This window comes from Symphalangus syndactylus, chromosome 5 (genome assembly GCF_028878055.3).
Source record: "Symphalangus syndactylus isolate Jambi chromosome 5, NHGRI_mSymSyn1-v2.1_pri, whole genome shotgun sequence".
Taxonomy (NCBI): Eukaryota; Metazoa; Chordata; class Mammalia; order Primates; family Hylobatidae; genus Symphalangus; species Symphalangus syndactylus.
The window spans coordinates 62664630-62687387 of NC_072427.2; the positions used below are offsets into that span (position 1 = coordinate 62664630).

General features: G+C 36.9%; 1 long non-coding RNA gene across 1 annotated transcript in view; it reads right to left on the reverse strand.

Moving 5' to 3' along the window:
* Window positions 1-17603: 17603 nt before the first annotated feature.
* Window positions 17604-22758, reverse strand: part of LOC134736797 (uncharacterized) — a 30029-nt gene continuing 24874 nt past the window's right edge. The window contains exon 3 of the long non-coding RNA XR_010121080.1: window positions 17604-18767. This is a non-coding gene — a long non-coding RNA (uncharacterized lncRNA). The remainder of the gene's footprint in view (window positions 18768-22758) is intronic.

Genomic DNA, 22758 nt, shown 5'->3' on the forward strand with positions numbered 1-22758 from the left:
CAAACTTTTGGAGATGAAAATAATATCTGAAATTCGAAGCAAAAAATAGAGTGAACGGAATCAACAATAGGTTAGACAATGCAGAAGAAAACAATTTAGTGAACTTAATGTATCAGAGTAAAAACTATGTAAAAGAACACACAGAGAAAAAAATAGGACTGAAAAATTGAAGAGAGCATGAGTGAGCTATGGAACAACGTGGAGAATCCTAATATACATGTAATTTTAATCACTGAAGGAAACGTCAGGAAGTTGTTCTTCCTGTTTAAAGAAAGAATGACCAAAACCTTTTTCTAGCCGGTTTTAAGATTTTTTTTATCACAGATTTTAATAAATTTGATTATATCAGAACTCACACTAAATACAAGTCAGGGTCTGAGGACAAATGTCTAGAGCAGTCGAGAGAGTGACATAATGTTGAGCTCTCCGAGACCACATAGGGCATATCAAATTTCAGGATGGCCAGCCCCTGGCCAGAGCAAGAATCACCTTCCTTACTCTAGCCCTTCCATTAGGAACTTCCAGCACAACTCTAGCATCCTTGGGTATGGTTGTAATAAAACATCGTTGTTAAGGAGATTTAATCCCAGTGTTGCATACATTCTGAATAAGCTGAAATCTTGAAGGACATTTAAGAAGGCTTGAGTGTTTTCTTTTCCATCTTTCTTTTTTTAATTTTATTTTTATTTTACTTTAAGTTCGGGGATACATGTGCAGAATGTGCAGGTTTGTTACCTAGGTGTACATGTGCCATGGTGGTTTACTGCAACTGTCAACACATCATCTAGGTTTTAAGCCCCGCATGCATTAGCTATTTATTCTAATGCTCTCCCCCTCCCCTTCCACCCCACCCCCAACAGGCCCCAATGTGTGTTGCTTCCCTCCCTGTGTCCATGTGTTCTCATTATTCAACTCCCACTTATAAGTGAGAACATGAGGTGTTTGGTTTTCTGTTCCTGTGTTAGTTTGCCGAGAATGATGGCTTTCAGCTTCATCCATGCCCTGCAAAGGACATGATCTCATCTCATTCTTTCTTTTTTTTTTTTTTTTTTCTAGACTTGAGTCTTTATTTTCTAAATTCTTCCAGGTAAACTAGGTTTGCACACTGCTTAAATCAGCATATTAAATACATTTAAAATGATGTTCCAATAAGGTCCAATGTTGTAAAATTATCACAATTACAATCAAGAGGCAAATATACCCATGAATTTTAAAACATCAAGATTAGTATTAGTATATGCTTAAATGCCAATACCTGGTTGTATTTAGACTAACAGGTGAATACAGTTAGGTGCACACCAGCCACAGTGCCCTCCTCATCATTCCTGAAGCATCTCATGCATGCTCCTACCTAAGTACCTTGCATGTGCCACCGTCTCTGCCTGGGTCATTTGTTCCTTTACTTCATTCACGTGAGACTCACTTCACTCTTCATTTTAAGAGAAAACCCTTCAAATGTCATGCCTCTTCCCAACTACCAAATAGTACGCTAATGTCACTCTATAAGCACTTACCGAATTCTATGCATGTTCCTTGCACTTATTTGTACCTGACACTACATCATACATACAGTTGTTTATTTGTTACTCTAGAACAAGGATGGCTAAACTAAGGCCCACAAGCCAAATCGAGAATTATGCAACAGAGACTGCATGTGGCTTTTGAAGGCTAAAATATTTATTGTCTGATCCTTTCAGAAAGTGTTTGCCAATCCCTACACTAGAGTATGAATTCCATAGAGCAGGTATTTGTCTGCTTTGTTTCCTGTAGTAGACTGAATTATTTCTGCCCAAAATCTATATATTGAAGTCTTAACCACACTATACCTCAGAATGTGACTGTATTTGATCGGATCTTCAGAGTTAAGATAAAGTCATAGGATCGGCCCTAATCCAATATGGTGTTCATATAGGAAGAGAAAATTTGGACACACACACAGAAGGAAGACCATGTGAAGACACAGGGAGAAGACAATCATCTATAGGCCAGAGTGAGGTCTCAGAGGAAACCAACACTGCACAAAGGAAACATACGTCCTTTATTTTTGAATCAATAAATTTAGTTAAAATTAGGAATCATTTTTTCTCCAAAATAACATGATTTTTCAACTGAATTTAACCATTTTTTCTCATGGAAAACCATTTTAGAACGGTAGACAATGCTTGCTTTATAAAGCAGGTGAGTTCTTATGACTCCTGAATTATTGTTGGTAGACTGCTTTAGAGGAAACACATTTTATTTCAATTCATCATTATCACATTACTCTAAAATACATATGAGCTGCCAATTTACAAAAATAACTAATTTTTTCTCACTTTCTAGTAAAGATGGGGAAAAAAGCTATTAAGAGATAAGAATCTAAGTCTTTTTACATTCCATGGATTTAAATAAGTTGAAATAGATTCAAGTATAATTATAGCACATAATATTTCTATAATATCGGAACATAATTTTATGACAAGAGCACACAGCAAACTATAGTTTTGTGCATTGTATTCTAGTACCAACATTACTCCTGAAGTTCACAAAATTCCCAGACTCATCAATAACCACAAAACCCTATGTGTGAGCTCCAAGCAGTGTCCGTTTGTTCTTGTAATCGCTACACAGCTAGAGAAATGCATAGTGAAAAGATCAGAGCTTCAAAACTAATTTGATGAATAGTTATGGAAACAATAATATGAAAGTATTTTAGAAGAGCATTTAAAATTGTTTTAATTAAAAAAACTGTGCTGCAAAGCACACAAATAGGGAAAACTTACTCATTAAAACTCAGTTAAAAGGAAGAGATGATTCAGTTCTAAAACTGAGCCATTTGGGGTACACAAAAGTGAAAGCACCATTCAACTGTGGCTTTTAATCAATCTCTGCTCCTCTTAAACTCTATAGAAGTATTTAAGAACCTAACACTTCAAACACTCACAATAATCCAACTAGACTGTGGATTTTTCAAGGGCAAGCACCGTGGCATTTGTTTTCCTGTCTAGTATTTACCTTACTACCGTCTCCTCAAGCACAGAGCTGGGCACCAAGTATGCATTCAGTAGATGGATGTCAGTTGCTCACGTTACTCTCTAACCTCAGGGAGACCTCTAGCATCTTTCTCTCTGCAACTATCAGCCATCTCCTGCCTTTACTTCTCTCTCTTTAAACTTTGGGCCCACGGTCTACTGCTTTGGCCACTCCCTTGCCATCTTCCTCAAATCTTCTGCCTCACTGATGGTTGTTCCACTTGCCTAAAAAAGCTCCAAACCTGAGTCAATTCAAACATCGCCACCCTGGCCTCCATTGAGACTACTCGATGCAGCTAGCAGAAAGCACAGCCAAACACCTGATGCCAATATTAACACTGGCTTTTCAACCTCAGCTGCACCCTCGCTGCTGCCTGCCACAGTCCTTCATCAGCTTTCTCTCCAGTTATGCACAGAGACTATTTCAAATGTTTTCCACTCCCCTAAAACTAGTCTCACCATGGATCTCCTCCTTCAGCCAAAGCCCTCACCTCATACAGAAAACAGAAGTCCTTGAACTTTCTCTCAGCAAGCCTACATTATGTGTCTGTGCCTCTCCCTATCATTCCTTTGTGTTTTTCTGGAAGAATGAAAGAAGAGGCTGTCCCTCCACCTAATCTCTGGAGCTCATCACTTTCAGTCTCAGAGACATGGCTCAGTTAATGATTCCCTCTTTATCACTTCTGTCTTCAGCCTCTGCCTCTCTAGGGGTTCCTCACTGTCAGCACTTTCAACATGCTCAAGTCTCTCTAGATTTAGAAATCACTGTCCCCTATTCCCCATATCACTTTGTGGTTACTTTCCTACACTTCAGTGTCCCAGCAAATTTCTTGAAAGCATTGTTACATGTGCGGATTTTACCTCCTATGTGCACTTACTCAGCCCACCATACCGTGAAAACTTCTTTTCCCAAGTTAACCAAGGTTGTGACTATCTTGCAACTAATTCTATGGACATTTTGGTCCATTATCTATGTGACTTCTTGGCAGCATGTGGCACTGTTGACTGCTATTGTCCTTCATGAAATCTTCTTCAACTTGACTTCTGTGACATTGATCTCTTTAGTTTTCTTCCTCCTGCCATTCTGACTGGTCCTCTTCAGTCAAGCCCTTCTTCCTCTGACCATGGTGTTTTTCAAGTTTTTATTTGTATTGGTTTCTTAAGGCTGCCATAACAAAGTACCATAAATCAGGTGTGTTGAAACAAGAATTTTTTTTCTCCCTCATTTCTGAAGACTGGAAGTCAAAAATCAAGTTCTCAGCCATGCCAGGCTCTGTCTGACGGCTCTGGAGGAAGATTCTTCCTTGCCTCTTCCTAGCTCCTCATATCTTAGGTGCATCGTTCTCATCTCTGCCTCCATAACCATCTCACCACATTTCTATCGCTCTTTTGATAGAGTCCAAACCCCTCAGCATGAATTTCATGTTCTCTCATGGTCAAGCCTCTGAATTTCCTACCTTCAGTTCTCACGCTCTATGCTTCCGCCACATTGAAATTCTCCCAGTTCTTCCAAGTTCTCATGTTTTCTCTCATTTCTTGCCCTCTCCGCTGGTTATTCTCTCTGCCTGAAATATTTGTTATTTCTCTTTTCATCTGGCCATCTCACACTCATTCTCCTTGTCTCAGTTAGTTGTCACTTATTCAGACAGCCTTTCCTGAACCTGAGATTGAATTACGTACTTCTCCAATGACTGTTCATAGCACACTCTACTTCCCCGTGATCACCCTTGCCATAACCCTTTAACCATTTGTACTATACTGCACTATAAAACCCTTCATGATGCTTAGTACATTTAACTGAAGCCCTCAGCACCGTGCCTGGCAAATAGTGCATGTAGAATAAGTATTTATTACATGAAAAATGACATACATACTACATACAAGCTTCTGGGAAAATGAGTTGAGTTCAGAATACTACATTTGTAGACTAAGGTAGATATCCTTAAAACTAAGTTACATAAATTTCTTATGAATCTTTGAGTAAAAACAAATATGAAAAAGTAGATGCTTGGCATCCTTTAGCTCCCATAACTTAACTCCTGCAGAATACTTATTGATTAAATTGAAATGTTAGAATAAAAAAGAATATCAAAGATATTTTTATAGCCAGTAACAAAAGTTTATTCTAATATAAATGATTCCTAAATATGAAAAGAAGATGTCTTTTATATAGAGTCCAGCCTAATTCGAAAGCAATAGATAAACTGAAGGAGAAATTTCATAACTTCCTATTTTTCTCACCACCATTTTTATTCTAATCCTTTTAACTAAGAAATACATCCTCCCTGCTTTTTCATATCCCTTGACCCAATTACAACATCCATTTAGTCTAAATGGGAGACGCTAAGCCAAAACATGGCAATCATTTTCAACTAATTGAATTTTGTCTTCCAGAAGAAATAACATATACCTCAGAGATATTGTGGGTTCAATTCCAGACAACCAAAATGAAGTAAATATGATAAGAGAGCAAGTCACACAAAATTTTTTGTTTCCCAGTGCATATAAAAGTTATGTTTACACTATAGTCTATTAAGCGTGCAATAGCATTATATCTAAAATCAACATACATACCTTAATTTAAAAAACACCGTATAGCTAAAAATATGCTAACAATAATCTAAGCCTTCAGCAAGTCATGATCTTTTTGCTGGTGGTGGGTCTTGCCTTGATATTAATGGCCGCTCACGGATCAGGGTAGTGGTTGCTGAAGGTCAGGGTGGTTGTGGCAATTTCTTAAAATAAGACAGTAAGACAACAATGAAGTTGGCCATGTAGATTGACTTTTCCTTTCATGAACCACTTTCCTGTAGCATGCCATGCTGTTTAGTAGCATTTTACCCACAGTAGAACTTCTTTCAAAATGAGAGTCAATCCTCTGAAACCCTGCTACTGGTTTATCAACCAGGTTTATGGAATATTCTAAATCCTTTGTTGTTATTTCAACGATGTTTACAGCATCTTCACCAGGAGTAGATCCCATCTCAAGAAACCACTTTCTCGGCTCATCCATAAGAAGCAACTCTTCACCCATTCAAATTTTAACATGAGAGTGGAGGAATTCAATCACATTTTCAGGCTCCACTTCTAATTCTACTTCTCTTGCTATTCTTACCACATCTGTATTTACTTCCTCCACTGAAATATTGAACTCCTCGAAGTCATTCATGAGAGTTGAAATCAACTTCTTTCAAATTCCAGTTTGGTGATGATATTTTGACCTCTTCCCCTGAATCATAATTTTTTTTTTTCTGAGATGGAGTCTTGCTCTGCTGCCCAGGCTGGAGTGCAGTGGCATGATCTTGGCTCACTGCAACCTCCGCCTCCTAGGTTCAAGCAATTCTCCTGCCTCAACCTCCCAAGTAGCTGGGATTACAGGCACACAGCACCACGCCCAGCTAATTTTTGTATTTTTAATAGAGATGGGGTTTCACCATTTTGGCCAGGCTGTTCTCGAACTCCTGACCTCGTGATCCACCCGCCTCGGCCTCCCAAAGTGCTGGGATTACAGGCATGAGCCACCGCGCCCAGCCTGAATGATTTTAATAGCATCTAGAATGGTGAATTTTTCCAAGACTGTTCTCAGTTTACTTTGCCCAGATCCATCAGATAAGAGGAATCACTATCTATCATAGCTACAGTGTTACAAAATATGTTTCTTAAATAAGACATGAAAGTCAAAATTACTCCTTGATTCATAGGCTGCAGAATGGATTTTTTGTTAGCAGACATGAAAATAACATTCATCTCTTAATACCTCTCCATCAGAGCTCTTGACTGACTAGGTGCATTGTCAATGAGCTGAGCAGTTATATTTGGAAGACAATCTTTTAAAAATATTCAGTAAACCATGCTGTAAACAAATTTGCCCTCATTCAGGCTTTGTTGTTTCATTTGTAGAAAACAGGCAGAGTAGATTTAATGCAATTCTTAAGGGCCTTAGGATCTTCAGAATAATAAATGAGTATTGGCTTCAACTTAAAGTCACCAGCTACATTCCCCTCTAATGTGAGAGTCAGCCTGTCCTTTGAAGCTTTAAAGCCAGGCATTGACTTCTTCTTTCTAGTTATGAAAGCCCTGTATGACATCTTATTCCAATATAAAGCTATTTCATCTACATTGAAAAAATCTGTTGTTTATTGTAGGCACTTCATCAATGATCTCAGCTAGATCTTCTGGATAATTTGCTACAGCTTCTTCAACAGCACTTGCTGCTCCACCTTGCCCTTTTATGTTATGGAGATGGCCACTTTCTTTAAACCTCATGAACGAACCTCTGCTAGCTTCCAACTTTTCTTGTGCAGCTTCCTCACCTCTCTCAGCCTTCACAGAATTGAAGAGTTAGGGACTTGCTCTATATTAGGCTTTGGCTTAAGGGAATGCTGTGGCTAGTTTAATCCATTCAGACCACTAAAGCTGTCTTCATATCAGCAATAAGATGGTTTTGCTTCCTTATCATTCATGTGTTCACTGGAATAGAATTTTAACTTCTTTTAAGAACTTTTCCTTTGTATTCATAACTTGGCCAACTGGTACAGGAGGCCCAGCTTTTGGCCTGTCTCAGCTTTCATTATGCCTTCCTCACCAAGCCTCCTCATTTCTGGCTTTTGGTTTAAAATGAGAGACTTGCTACTTTCTTTCACTTAAATATTTAGAAGCCATTGTAGTGTTATTGATTCCCCTAACTTCAATATTGTTGTGTCTCAGCTAGTAGGGAGGCCTGAAGAGAGGGGTAGAGATGGGAGAACAGCCAGTCAGTAGAGCAGGGGGAACACATAGAACATTGATCAATTAAGTTTGCCATCTAATATGGGCATGGTTCACAACACCCCAAAACAATTAAAATAGTAACATCCAAGATCACTGATCACAGGTCACCGTACAAATACAGTAACAATGAAAAAGTTGGAAATATTGCAGAATAACCAAAACGTCACACAGAGGCACAAAGTGAGCACATGCTGTCAAAAAACGCCACCAATAGACTTGCTCGATGCAGGGTTGCCACAAACCTTTAATTTGTAAAGAATGCAATATCTGCAAAGCACAATACAACAAAGTGCAATAAAATCAGGTATGCCTGTATGTATCCTTTGTTGTTTCATAGAGCAGAACATGGACCAAAGAATGGAATTTTTAAGGGGTCAGATTTGTATTCAACAGAGAGTTTAGAATAAATATTTTACAGGCTGAATAACATAAATCCCACATCAAAGAGAAGCTGTGTGTGATAAAGCAATAACAATAGGTATGGTATTATTTGCTGAGTACCTATAATGTACTAGACACTGTGCTAGGCATTTTCATAAGTATCTCATTAACACCCAAAATAATCCTGTGAAATCACTATCATTATTTACATTTTTATAAATAAACTGAGGTATGAAGAGAAAGGTCACTTGGCTAAGCTCACATATTTAGTGAAAGGCAGAAGTAAGTATTGAAGCCAAGTGTTTCTGACTCCGGATTCCCACCACCACTGACACCCCTCTTTTCTCAACCCCACACTCCTTCTCAGTGGTAGAAGAAGTCTAAAGAAACAATCTCTAAGACTCTCTTACAACTCTAAGAGTCTAATCTTCAACCCATTTCTTCAGGATGTGTAGGGGAATTTAATTATGAATGTCCCACAGAAAGACAGCCTAGTGAGCTTGAAATCTGAAGCCTGACAGGTGAATAAATGCCATGCTCTCTTCAGCAAACATAAAGCCATTAGAATCTAGTATCATAAAACAAATTCCTGTATAACTTTTTAAGAACACTGACAAAATAAGACATTATTTCCCATATTTTAATCACCACCATCTCCTTTGTGGTTCGGTACCCTTCCTTTTATTGTTTCTCAGGAAAAGTAAATTTCATTTTAGATTGCTTTGTGTTAAGAAGATTACAACTTAGAGAATGGATTAAAACTGAATTTGCAAACTATTTTCAGCCTATTAAGGGTAACTATTTAATTCTATCTGGAATTCATCACAGAAGAAAGATGCTTCCCTGGATTATAAAAAGCAAGGTAGCATTTCCCTGGGATTTGTCATACTTCAAGGTAGGTTAGCACTACCCCACCCAAATAAATTGAGACTAAGAATAATGCTAGCGGAATTCTGTCTTAGAAAGTCCAATTATATGATTCTATCCTTGGTGTAATAGGTTGGCATTCAAATGCTTTATTAACATTTCAGTCAGACTTTATATTGATAGACCTACCAAGGCCCCTCTGTAGTTGGTATCTTCAGCAATATATCTCTTTAGTCTACATTCCAAAAAGGTGGTTTAACCAATGAAAACAAAGATAATTTCTCGTCTGTATGCTATGCTTTACAGCCCTAGACTCCTTTCTATTCCCTGTGCCACTCTCCCAGATTAAGCTTCTTCACCTCTCACCTAAACCATGATAAACACCTTCTAACTCTTTATATTAGTTAGACTTACCTTTCCAAGTAACAGCTCTGAGTAAGTCACATTTTCCTCCTCTTAAAAAGTACCAGTGAATTTCTATTAACTACAAAATATCATTTTTAGCTTTCAGGCAAAAAATAGGATTCTCATCTTGGCCCAGAATTTACCTTTATGAATTCTATTTCTGGCAGTATAACAGACTAAATACCCTGAGTGAACTTCCTAGCTAAAATAACCTACATGCCAAATAAAATGTAAAAATAATCGTCGGAAATTAATTGCTGAACTAGCATGAAAGAATACTTCAACAGCTAAAATAGAAGTAAAGTAGGGACTCCTGGTATGTAAGCAATTACCAAAGATTTCCAGTTGTCAGAGAGTTTTCTATTGACTTCTGATGATTTTAAGCTCCTCCTTAATGGCTCCACCATACATGAGAACTAGTGGATAAAGCACACAGTCATCATAAAGGGGTGAGAATGGGTTATTCCCATATATGTAGGATCCCAAAGAGTATCACACTCAGTGTAAGGCAGAACAATAAATAAATCTGCCACACTAAAGGAGAAAGCCAGGGAATTTATTGTATTAGTTAGTTTCCATACTGCTATAAAGAGCTACCAAAGACTGGGTAATTTATAAAGAAAAGAGGTTTAATTGACTCACAGCTCCACACGGCTAAGAGGCCTCAGGAAATTTACAGTTATGGCAGAAGGAGAAGGAGAAGCAAAGACCTTCTTCACATGGTGGCAGGAAAGAAAAACCAAGCAAAAGCAGGGAAAACTGACTTATAAAACCATCAGATCTCATGAGAACTCACTACCACGAGAACAGCATGGGGGAGACCACCCCCATGATCCAATCACCTCCACCTGGTTCCATGGGGATTATGGGATTACAATTTGAGAAGATATTTGTGTGGAGACACAGAGCTAAACCGTATTACTTGTTGGTGCTGAAGAAGAAGGAAATATATCTTGAGAAGCACATGCAGGTTCTTCTCATGGTGTTACAGTTTAGAATTCCTGATACCTATGTAGGTCAAAAAACTTTAAATGAATAATTTATTTAGAGTGATCTTTTGTTGGTAGTGCCACCACACAACTCCCCAAAGCAAAGGCAAATCCTCTTTGGAAGAATCTTTGAGTCCTTCAATTGAAGTCTCAAAGAACTCCCATAGATACAGGTTCAAATGAAATGAATAGTTCATATCAAAAATCTAATGACACATAATAAATCATCCTGAGTGGGAGCAAGCAGAAAGAGCAGATGGCGGAACCCAATGTGTAAAAATTTCAGATATTGTAATTATCAGACACAGATTATGAAATACCAAATATCTCAAGAATTTTTAAAGCTTGAAAATAGAATAAGGAATAAGAAACTATAAAGAAGGACAAAATAGATTTTTAAGAAATAGAACTTCTGCAAATGAAAACATAATTGAAATCAAATTGTACCCTTCCAACCTCATCTCCCACCAGATTTTTGTTGTTCTCTACATGTTCTCTGAACTTTCTTGCCTATGTTCTTTTGCTTCCATTACTCTCTCATTTTGAACTATATTTTTCTCTCTGCATTTTGAGCTAATACCCATTGATTAAGGGTCAGTTCCAATGCTAACTCTTCGATTTAGCCAACGTAGACATTCAGATAGGTCTCCATGTTTTGTTCACATTATATGTGACACTTAGAATATTGTTTATTAGTTTGTTGTTGCTAGGTGTATTTGCTTGGTTAGATTATAAACAACATGAGACAAAGAGATTATGATATAAGCAACTCTATTTGTCTCAACTGGGTAAGTATCTTACCCAAATTAGATGTTAAATATATGCTGATTATACTGATTGGAGCTAAAAATTATTTTATTCCTGTAATGTATTCCATTCTATAGCCACAGAAACTTAAACAAACTGTACAACAAAGAGGCCCACTTGGCTTAATTCCCACTGTGCATTATTTATAAAAATCAATATAAAATTTTGTCTCCTGTAATATTATATATCTTGCTGTCTTTCCATTGAGCTAGATTTATGATAGTAGGAGACCCATATTCTTTCTTGCATCAAATTATATCCCAGTTTTTCTCAATTTATGTTATTACATTATTATTATTATTATTATACGGCATTAGTGATAAAACCTATTTAAGAGCAATTCTGTTAAACATATTTAGGGTTTTTTTTAATTGACACATAATAGTTGTACATTTTTGTAGGGTACATATTGATGTTTTGATATATACAATGTTTAGTGATCTGATCAGGGTAATTAGCATATCCATCATTTCAAACATTTATCATTTCTTTCTGTTGGGAACAGTCAATATCCGCCCTCCTTCTAGCTATTTGAAACTATATATATTATATTATTAACTATAGTCATCCTACAGTGCTATATAACACTAGAACTTATTCCTCCTATCTAGCTGTAATTTTGCATCCTTTAATAAATCTCTTCCTATCCCTCCCTTCCCCTTACTCTTCCCAGCCTCTACTATCCTCTGTTCTATTTATCACTTCTATGAGATCAACTTTTCTTTACAGCTTCCACATAAGGGTGAGAACATTCAGTGTTCAACTTTCTGTTCTTAGCTTATTTCACTTAACATATTCCACTTCTATCCATGTTGCCACAAATGACAGGATTTTACTCTTGTTATGGCTGAATAGTATTTCAGTGTGTATACATATTTTCTTTATCAATTCATCTGTTACTGGACATCTAGGTTGAGTCCATACCTTGGCTTAGTGAATGGTGCTGCAGTAAACATGAGGATGCAGTTGTCTCTTTGATAAATTGATTTTCATTCCTTTAGATAAATGCGTAGTGGGACTGATGGATCATATGGCAGTTCTGTTTGTAGCCTTTTGAGGAAACTCCATACTGTTCTCCATCATGGTTATCCTGCTTTACATTCCCACCAATGGTAAATAAAAGTTCGATTTAGGGTTTTTTAAAGCATTAATACAAGTTATTGAATTTAAGTAGATCTAAAAGAATGTTTTGTACTGTTAGGGAGAAGTGAAGTGATACAAGGTAAATAGTATGTGTTTGGGGCACTAAAATCAGGATGACTTGGAGTAAGAACCTGCTTAGGAAATTTAGAACACTTACTAAAATGTAGGTTGTCTATGAGTCAAATAATAATTTTAAAATGTATTAAAGAGAAAAAAAGAGGGGGAAATTTGAATAATACAAAAAAGGAATTAGAAAAGATCAAAAAAGCAGCCACAATGTGGGTTAAAGATGGTAACTGTCTTTTGGAGAAAGGGAAAACAATGTGAGTAGACTCATAAACATCAGGTAAACAGTCAACCATCCTTTAAAGCTCCCTTTCTCTTGGATAATACCAAATGGTTTCAATTTTAAAAACGGAAATTTGGCATGAAAGAGTTCTGTAACATGGCCTGCCCACTTACAGGATTTAGAGTAAAAAATGTAAACCAGCTGTGATATTGAGGTTTAGGAATCATTTGTTGTCCATATTCAGTAGCTTTTCCCATGGAATTACAAAAAGAATTGTATGATGGATAGTCTACATCCTAATTATGTAATTACACAGTGGAAAAGAACAGCTGAAGAGGAGCCGTTTCATCCTTGTGTCCAATGCCTGCATAATCTATGTATCGCATAATGGATGGAGGTCTTACTACACAGAAAACTATAATTTTATTATGAAATGTTGGTTTTCATATGGGATTAGAATATGTATATAAAATTACAACTAATCTAAAGCTTCAAGCTGAACACCAACCAAATCCAGATTGGGTTTTCATTAAGATTTTAATATATTTTAGGGAAAAAAATACTGTTCTTGACTTAGTTCCTCTGCTCTTTCAAGTGCAGTCAGTCCCAAAGCAGGAATAGCACAAGGCATCCCAGCAAATAAAGATATTAAGGGCAAATGTCAAAACTTTCTAGGTGTTAACCTAATGGAAGTTTCTGAACCTAATGGAAAATGTAAGTGCTGAGCAAAGAGTAGGTAATCAATCATCTATTTTATCAACTATTTCTGTGCCCTTGATGTCAAGAGAGGTTATATGTGCTGTATCTCTCAGAGAAATCTCTCCCTGCCAGGATACCAGAAAGCAATTCTAAATGTGGAAAGTCTTAGCTATTCACGAATGGCAGAATGAGAAGTCAAAAAAAAAAAAAAAAAAAAAAATCACAAGCTCAGCTAACCTGGAAACATGGCATGATGGAATTTCAAGACACCTGTAGCAGAAACATTTGCTGACTTTAACTCTTAATCATTACCAAATCACAATGAACACCAGAGATATTTGGTAGCTAGTGAACAGAGAAGGGGAAGCTGGCCAAAATAAATTCTGGCAAAATCTGCCATTTATCTTTAAAATACCTTGGGCTCAAGAGAGTAGGAGCCCTTTTTCCCTCCTCTGCTCACTTTGCTTCTTTGTGTCTTGGCCTTTCTTCATCGTGTGGGGTTTCTGGTCAGCCAGCAAAGCTCTCCTCACAGAGCCTTGTCTTTGCTTACTGCAGCAACATGTCTTTCATTGCTACAGCACGTGACATGCTTAGGCTTTTGGAAATGGATTCGGAATTTAGTCCTGGGCTACCGGCACAAATTGCAGAGAACAGCTTGCTCAAACTCTGGGGGAAAGATGCTGACTTACAGTAATTGATAAGGTCATTCCTGCTGGATGATCCTCCAGTGGAGGAAAGGTAGCTACTATGCTTAGTAGAGAACTGGGAACATCAGTTCCAGAAAAAATGGCTTCGCATTTCACATGACATTCAAGAATTATATCACTCCCTGTAGTCCACCGTATAATAAGAAGTCTGTAGCTTTTATTCTGTAAAAATTATTAATCATTTGTGGCTGAAAAATGAATCAGTGAAGTTAACCTACATTGTCAGGTTTGATTTATCTGGAGGTAAACAACATTCTAAGAGGATTTAGTGGGCTAGTGTTTAGTAAAAGGGTATGTCCAGGTCGTGGCACTACACAGATTGAATGTCCAAACATTTAAAAGCTCTTTCATCATTGGACTGAATAAGAAAATGACAGCCATCATTTGGTGACCTTAGAATGTCCCAGCTATTTGTAACAGACTTTCAGTAGTGAATCTAACCTCCCATCAGGCTTGGGTTAAATAAATGACAAGTTATTTTTCTGACTTTAAGATTAATATTGCGCTGCCCTGTTATAAATATGTTTTTCTGAATAGAACATTAAATTACAATTATTTGGAGGAGTATGTGAGGGAGGAAAAAAGAGAGAGGCAATTTTTTTTCCTCCTTTTCATTTTATTTCATTAGGTTGGTGTCTCCACACCTCATCATAATATTTTTCTGTCGATAGTGATTGCTACACTAACCACCTGTGCCAGACAAGCACCTGCCTCAAAAATGCAATTTTTAGCTAAGATTTAAATTGCAAACTAGAATTCCAAGGCCCCCTGCCAAAACAAACTCACTTTTCTTTTGAAGAGAATGTTGTCTCCCAGGGAAGATTTTCCTGTACAGTACTCTGTATTTTGACTTAATAGCAAATCTCTCTTCCTCTCTCACTAAATTTTTTTGTATTTTGTCAGCTGGTTCAGGGCAATATCTTCATCAAATTCTCAAACAGCCAAGTGGGAGGTCCCTCTCAAATTCTAAAAATTAACTTCTCTTAGTCATTAACTCACTCGTATTTGAGGGATCAAATGTGTTCCTTATATAGTAATTCCACCTTATCCATGAGAGATACATTCCAAGAACCCCAGTGGATGCCTGAAACTACCAAACCCTATATATATTATGTTTTTTCCTGTTCATGCATACCTATGACAAAGTTTAATTTATAAATTAGGTACAGTATTCATGTGCTCTGAGGACGTTATTTAGTAAAATATAGGTTAGTTGAACACAAGCACTGCAATACCAAGACAGTTGATCTGATAATGGAGACAGCTACTAAGTGACAAACAGGCAGGAGTCGGTATGGCACAGGTACACTGGACAAAGGGAGGATCTGCATCCTGGGCAGGACAGCATGAGATTTCATTGTGTTACTCAGAATGCTGCACAATTTTATATTTATTAATTGCTTATTTCTGGAATTTTTCATTCAACATTTTTGGACCTCAGTTGACTGCAGGGAACTGAAAAGCAAAACCTCAGATAATGGTGCAGACTACACCTTTATAGCAATGAAGACTTCCAAGAAAAAAAATTTCAAATGTGGCAAACTGAGCTATTCATTTATGTTTAACCTTTATTTGAGGAGCATATTACAGTTTATTTTATACTCTCGTCATGAAAAGGCAAAGAAGCTCTGTCCTCCACCTCTCATGTCCTCTGGTTCCCAGGGTGCAGTGGGCAGTAATGGAATGAGCCCCACCTCGGGAGAAAGAATCGAATTTGAATCTCTGCTTGGCCATAAGAAGCATCAACCCACCATGCTACTTCTTTTAACATAAAGCAATTAATACAGGTAAGAAAATGAGATGAACATTAAATGTGACTTTTCCTAATATAAACCCATGGAGAAATCCAGAAATACCTTCAGTAGGGACACTGATTCTAATATCTCATATTGAAATGGTTGTCATAAAATTGGTGTTTTATGGTAGAAAATGGTCAATGGTAGCCCTCAAGAAGTGCTCTTAAGAACCAACACAAGTGCCAAGTGACGAATCTCATTGAGTCCAAAGACAGAAATGACAGAAACTTCACTGGGCACCTGAGGATTAAAATCCTCTTATCACCATGATGTTCCACAGTGAGACACACACACCAGTAAGTGCTCAACAAATAGTTAACAATAAAAAAGAAATTAAACAAGAAAGCAGTTGATTTTGTGTTTACCATGGAATAGTCTAAAATCTCTTATATTTAAATTTCAAATAAGCCTCATCACTTGTCGATTTCTACCTTATAACAATGGGGAGATAGAACTGATGGAGTGCTCCTATACATCTTTCATTTTTCATTGATGTATAATAGTTGTACACATTTTCCTACTCATATTGCTAGGCCAGGAATGCAAGGCTCTGACGCCTGGGGCCCTGGGGCCATTTCTCAGGGCTATATTTGTAGAAAGCAATCTTAGAGGGATGAAATACTCTCTCCCTCCAGGATGAAGAGCAGGTCTGCTTATTTACTGTTTGAAAAGTGGGTCTCCCAAGCTCAATGTTCTGCAACTGCAACACAAAACATGCCCTCTGCCTGTTATATGTGTAATATCCACCTTTTCATTCTGTGTCACCCAGCTGAGACTCAGCGGGCAAATGGAACTAATACAAACATGATGCCACTTCCTGTGCTGGGAATAATATAATCCTTCATCTCCGACTCAGAAATCTATGTGTTCTGCCAGCATCCATGAAACAGTAATAGACTATGTTATTAGCCTGCAGGTAAGCTAAAACCAAACCCCAGACCCAACAATGACATGTTTGTGTCTCCTACTTAACTGTGACCTTCATGAGGACAATATTTGTGTTGGATTATTTTTGTACCACATGAATACAGTGCTTGTATAGAATAAGCACTAAGAAATGTGTTCGATAATTAGATGGTTGAGTTAATTATTCACCAACATTACAACAGCAAATTTGATGTTTAGTTTTACATAAAATAACCCATGACACTGAAATAGACCTAGAGTCCATATTAAAAATTAAAAGTGGGAAAAAAATTTAAAAATTAAAAAATAGACGTGACCCAACTCAGCATCAACAAGGTTAATTCTTATACATGAACAGAATATAATACTGCCTCACATCTGAATAATGGTTTACACCTTACAAAGTTCTTCCACATTTCTTATTTTGCACCTCAAACACAGAGATAGGAAAAACATTATTATCTCTTTAAGGATGAGAAAGTGAATTTGTAAGACAAGCTGAAGATCATTAGGTTTGTAAATAGCTGAGAAAAATTCTGCAACCCAGATATTTACCCCCTCAGAGTCAGGGCTCATTTCAAAATGTGGCATTTTCCACAGATTCTTTAGTATTCACATTGCTTCTTTTGAAAGCTTCTTCTCATGTACTGATTAAGTTTAATATGCATAGTCTTACCAATATTTTCAGGTTCTTTTGTGTATGTGTGGCTGTGAAGGAATACAATTTCATTATTTCATAGGAAAATCAGGTCTGCAACTCTTTTCGAGTATGATCTGTTTTGAATACCACATCTTCTCACATTCCACATATTCTACTCAACAATACAATGAAGTTTGTAGATTTCATAGATGCATTTATTTTAGTACAAATTTCAAAAGTTAAGCTACAAACTCAAGATTTTCTTTTTAAAAAGACAAGTCCCATAGTGCAATTATCTATTAAAACTGTAGATGTGGTAATAGGCTGATTTTGTTATTGATTTACTTGTAAACAGGGCCAGGCTTATACCACTACTAACACAAAGCTTGTTACTCTTAAATCTCCAAAGTCCTCTTTCTAAATGCTCTAGAATTGCGTGTGAACTTTTAAAGAATTGCTTTTTTGAACTAGTTTTCCATCTTTCTGAAATCATCTTAATTTATGATAATATATACTATCTTGTGCTAAGTAGAATAAATTGCCTGAAAGGCAAGCAAAATGCACTTAAGTATTACACAGATCAGAAATCATTCACATTTCCATGTTTTTCCAAAGAAAAACTTTGAAATATTAGCAGTTAAAAGTTTCCTTCAGTGATTTGTATCTCACTACTCAGCATTAGTTCCTCCAGACTATTTAGGATGTTTATCTGGCATATGAGAAAAAAAAACCAGAGTTTGAACAAGTTGGTAATTCTGCTATAATTATATGATCCAGCTGGCTGCAAAAAGAACCAGCCTGATATATCAATATCATATTTCATAATTTCTCATTTCTATGTAATTGATAAACTCCCAAATTTTAGACTTGTAACATACTGGTTTAAAGTTATGGACATTATCTCAGAAGATCTAACAATGGTGTGTTAAAAATATTTATTCAAAGTTTCCATTAGTCTATCTCTTTCCAGCACTGCTAAAAATTAGACTGCATCAATGACAAATTAAATCAAAGTCTATGACTCAGTTTCCTAGATTTCACAATTAATAGGACCAAAAATAACATGCTTTATGTGTTGTGGATGTGGGGCAGGAGGCATAGTGGAGTGAGACGATGAATAGTTCACTAACATGAGGTCAGCAGATGCTCTGAAAGGATCCAGTAAGTAGCACACCATGGTGGGTTGCTTACAATTCTCATTCAGTTCCAGTTTCATTCAGGAATCTCCTGCAGGAGGTACTCTATAACCTTAAATTCATCCGTCTTTAGAAAAATGCTGTCCAAGTTTTCATAAGTGCAAGATGCCAGTTTTCGGGCTGTATGGATTTCTTTTGTCATTCTTAACTCAATCACATATCTAAGATAATAAGTACAGGCCGGGCGCGGTGGCTCACGCCTGTAATCCCAGCACTTTGGGAGGCCGAGGCGGGCGGATCACGAGGTCAGGAGATCGAGACCACGGTGAAACCCCGTCTCTACTAAAAATACAAAAAAAAATTAGCCGGGCGTGGTGGCGGGCGCGTGTAGTCCCAGCTACTCGGAGGCTGAGGCAGGAGAATGGCGTGAACCCGGGAGGCGGAGCTTGCAGTGAGCCGAGATTGTGCCACTGCACTCCAGCCTGGGCGACAGAGCGAGACTCCGTCTCAAAAAAAAAAAAAAAAAAAAAATAAATAAATAAATAAATAAATACATAAAAGATTCCAGTTATTTTACCCAACCCTTAGACCAGAGGAAAATAATCTATAACAGTACACAACCAATATATGATAATGAACCTGCTAGAGAAAAAGTAAGAGAGATAGAAGAAAAGAAGAAAGAAGTAAGACAGCGAAGTAGTAAATGAGGGACAGAGGAAAGTGAAAAGAGAGACAGGCAAGGAAACCCTCATTCCAGGTCGCCCAGTGAAATGACTTCGTTCTTATCTACGCCTTGCTCCTGCTTCTACTCACTCCTAAGTTTGTTCTCAGGTTACTGTCCCAATAGAGATAATTGAGTTAATGAACCTGCCTATCTCTCACCTAACACATAGCCAGACAGGTTTTTATTTCAACTCTTATTTGAACTACTATCCAATGCGCATGTAATAAAAATCAATAATACAATGGCCCAATTTAAATTTCAGACTAACCCTGAATGACTGTTTAGGTATTAACTTCACATTTAAAAAGATGCAACTCTTACATGTCTGAGAAGACATAATTTTTTAAAACCCTCACCATCATATTAAGCCAAATGAAACCCAAAAGTAGGTTCTCTTAAATAAAAGATTAAAGCTTGACATAAACAGTATGAACAACCAACAATATACCGACCTCTAAAAAGGCTAAGCCCAGAAAAAAAAAAAAGCATTTCCTACATCAGAGACAGCCCTCTTTTAAGCTCATTTATTTGCCACTTATAATCTATTTGAATGTCTACTTCTTTATTTCTAAGAAAAAAGAGTTCTAAGAACATTGTTATATTGCATAATATTTAGCTACTTATCAACAATTTTTATCATTTGATAGCAATGAAGGTAGGAAGAACTAAATGGTGATTTTCCTCCTTCCAGGAAGGTGAACATGCAGAGCTACACACATCATGTTTCCTGTGATGCTACAGAATAGAATTATAACTAGTAAATTTATGACTTCAAAGCGGAGGAAAATATAATGAAAATTCATTGGTAAATTTGATATAAGTCTGTTAATATCAAGAGTAAGGTAAACTCTGCTGAATATAATGTATCCAGCATATCACTGCCCTTCCTTTGACTTTATAAACTTGAGTTCTAACCTTGGAACATGAATTGCTAATTAGGAAATCCAAACTGATACCAATTGTGAATCCAGTCCTGAACTAGCTGTTATGGAAAACACACACACATACACACACACACACACACACACAAACACACACACACACAGACTTCTATTATTAAGGAGTTTATCATCTGATTGGAAGTGTCCAGCTCTGTCTCCTCTGTTTATTCCTCTCGTTCCCACACAGCCCTATATGCGATCCACTCCAAGCTGAGCAGCCCTTTGCTTCCTCTCTCACAATTCAAATAGAGTATCTATTTCCTCAGCCACATCAAGAAAAAAAGTTTTCTTTAATTGAACAAGGCTGTACCCTCCAACTGGCCTTAGTCTTTCTACTCATCAGAGCTGAAGACCACACTATAACTTCAGTCCCTGCTTGCTTTTCCTTCTCCTTGACACTTACTATGCTGTTCTGCATAAGACACTCAGGTATCCCCCTTCTTTTCCATAGAAAACTAAGAGGTTTGTAGAACAGAGACAGACTTGGGATATGTGACAAGCCATGAGTACGATCCCCTCACCGGATCCTTTCTTCCTGAGAGTGAATGGAATAAACTGTTTTCCTATGTGAAATAAAAGTGCTTTAGGACTCACGAGCTCTCTATTTCCTGCAGCATGAGCAAATGAAACATACAATAGGTGCCCAATAAAAACACGAACCAATGAATAAACACATAGACTATTTGACTGCCTCTGTGCTCCCTTTTGAGATGGCGAGATTACCCGACAATCTCAAGAGCAATACAATGTGAGCTTTTATAGACTTGTAACATACTGGTTTAAAGTGATGGGCATTTTCTCAAAAGATTTAACAACAGTGTGTCAAAAATATTTATTCAAGGTTTCCATTAGTTTATTTCTTTTCAGCACTGCTGAAAATTAGACTACATCAATGACAAATTAAATCAAAGTCTATGACTCAGTTTCCTAGATTTCACAATTAATAAGACCCAAAATAACATATTAATTTCTGTAGGATGAAGAGAATTAACACTTTAAAACATTCTGCATTATCAATAAACCTATGGTTCATTTTCACAAATGGAGTTTGTTTCAATTCTCAGCTGTTGGATGATGATTTGACTTGGAGCAAAGGCAATGTAATTGGGTAACAGCTGAGATGTGCTTGTTTGAGTGGAGCTGAAAGATCCATTGCAGGATTTCTAAGAGTGTGAATTACAATTCCAATGATATCAGAAACAACTAATTCTGTTCTTTAGAAGTGAGGACATAAAAGAAGTTTGAGGTTTTCTTATTTCAAGCTTTAATTGAGGGCTAGGCTGTAATTCATTTTCATCCCTGAGTGAGTGGTAAAAACATACACAGCAGGTAATTCACACCACCTCAAAAACTGTTGGTGCAGTAAGAAGACTAATCAGGGTAAGCTTCCAGTAGCAAATTATCAGCTACAAATTAAAACCTTGCCTCATGCTTGCTAAGAGAAACGCTCCTTTTCACCAACACATACATGTGAATATTAGTAACTGTTGGATTGCAGCAAGATGGGAAGATTAGGGATCCTGCCTGCTTGCATTAAAGAGAGCCCTGGAAAGGTGTGAAATAAACTAGACTTCAAAGAATGCAAAATTTTTGGTTTAAAAATGAAAAGTTGTCACTATCCCAGGTGGAGAGGTGTTTATTCTGGAAATGGAAATTAATACTGCACATAAATAAAGAAGTAAACTTAAATTCCTAGTAGAGTTTGAAACAGTTTTCGTTTAAGTCCTTCTGAGTATCTTCTTGAATCATATTCCTCAAAATAAGAACAAAAGATTGCTGACTACAAAAAGAATTAATTAAATTTCTGATGTTAATTAATCTCAAGGAAATAGAGAACAGAGGTAGGACAAAAATTCTGTGATTTTCTTGGCTTTACGCCATAACCTCAACGTAATTTAAAAGTATGTTTTTAGCATTTAACCTTCTCAGTGATTTTTGCTTAGATGATGTTCAAAATTGTTTCAAGAAAGCTGCAAAGTGGTAATGATAATACATAAAGAGTTCAAAATGGCTGCACATATCTGATAAATATATACGCTATATACATAATTATGCTATTGGCTTCAATGACCATAATTGCACCTTTTGGGCTGCAGATCCACTTTTAGTTCCATCTCTCTCTGAACAAAGCTGTTGTAATAGCAATATAGACAAGGGTATACAAATAGCAATAATCTTCCTTTTTATAAGGGCTAATTTTATTAATACTCAAAATCTTGCTTCTTTTAATTCAGAAAATCAAAAAACAAAAAGAGAGAGAGAAAAACACCTTGTCAGGATTAGCCAAAGCAATATTTCCTTAAAGAAACAAACACCCTGTTTGTAGAGCTATGCGGACTCGCAGCAAATCTGTGAAACAGCACTTTGTTTCTCAATCAACTGTCTCTATCTTTAAAGGGAACGACAGACTTTCTGTAAACCCAGAAAAATTACTCAAGAGTTGCTGAGCTGATTTTCTGAATGCCAAGTTTAAAGCCTGAAGCAAATTTAAACACTATCATTGAAATCTCGGGAGGGGGTGAAGGAAGTGGGGAAGAGAGATGTTTA